The sequence below is a fragment of the Colobus angolensis genome, unplaced genomic scaffold (assembly GCF_000951035.1).
Source record: "Colobus angolensis palliatus isolate OR3802 unplaced genomic scaffold, Cang.pa_1.0 Scaffold95, whole genome shotgun sequence".
NCBI classification, from domain to species: domain Eukaryota; kingdom Metazoa; phylum Chordata; class Mammalia; order Primates; family Cercopithecidae; genus Colobus; species Colobus angolensis.
Genome location: NW_012123487.1, coordinates 948,301 through 949,243, shown reverse-complemented (window position 1 = coordinate 949,243; position 943 = coordinate 948,301). Strand labels below are relative to the sequence as shown.

At 45.8% G+C, this 943-nt stretch overlaps 1 pseudogene across 1 annotated transcript; it reads left to right on the top strand.

Moving 5' to 3' along the window:
* The first annotated feature begins 490 nt into the window (after nt 1-490).
* LOC105504680 lies at nt 491-937 on the top strand (annotated as a pseudogene). The gene has a single exon (XR_001000646.1). The product of XR_001000646.1 is annotated as a 40S ribosomal protein S23 pseudogene (transcript).
* Nucleotides 938-943: the final 6 nt, after the last annotated feature.

Below are 943 nucleotides of genomic sequence, written 5' to 3'. Positions count from 1 at the left end.
TAGAGCTAGAGGATCTCCTGCATGAAGCTTGGAGGGCCAGTATGTGCTCATGAGAGAGGCAGAGGGAGAGTGTCTTCCAGAATACCAATCTAGGGTCCTGGAAAACCCTGCTCAACAAACAGTGTTTCTTCTTTTCCTCAGCAAATCCAAGTGGATCCCTTCTTTGTATGATGGTTTTGGGCTCTGTCTTTTCCATAGATTATTTCTGCCAAGTCTGGTCTTCAATGATGCAGTTAATTGATAAATCTCATCTATTTTAATTTAATGCTTGAATGAGTGGCTACTCACGCGCGGTATTGGTCTAGGTATGCTTGGTAGGGCTGCAAAGATGAACCAAATTTAGATTCTTCCCCAAGGAGTTTACAGTCTACCAGGAGAGAAGTCAAGTATAGCTGGGGATGGGAAGGGATGCACATAAACACACCGTTACTATAGGGTGTGTTAAGGTAGAAAGAGGCGCTTTTTCGGTCAGGCCGGTGGCGCCAACAGGATGGGCAAGTGTCGTGGACTTCGTACTGCTAGGAAGCTCCGCAGTCACCGATGAGACCAGAAGTGGCATGATAAACAGTACAAGAAAGCCCATTTGGGCACAGCCCTGAAGGCCAACCCTTTTGGAGGTGCTTCTCATGCAAAAGGAATCGTCCTGGAAAAAGTAGGAGTTGAAGCCAAACAGCCAAATTCTGCCATTAGGAAGTGTGTCAGGGTCCAGCTGATCAAGAATGGCAAGAAGATCACAGCCTTTGTACCCAACGACGGTTGCTTGAACTTTATTGAGGAAAACGATGAAGTTCTGGTTGCTGGATTTGGTCGCAAAGGTCATGCTGTTGGTGATATTCCTGGAGTCCGCTTTAAGGTTGTCAAAGTAGCCAATGTGTCTCTTCTGGCCCTATACAAAGGCAAGAAGGAAAGACCAAGATCATAAATTTTAATGGTGAAAACACTG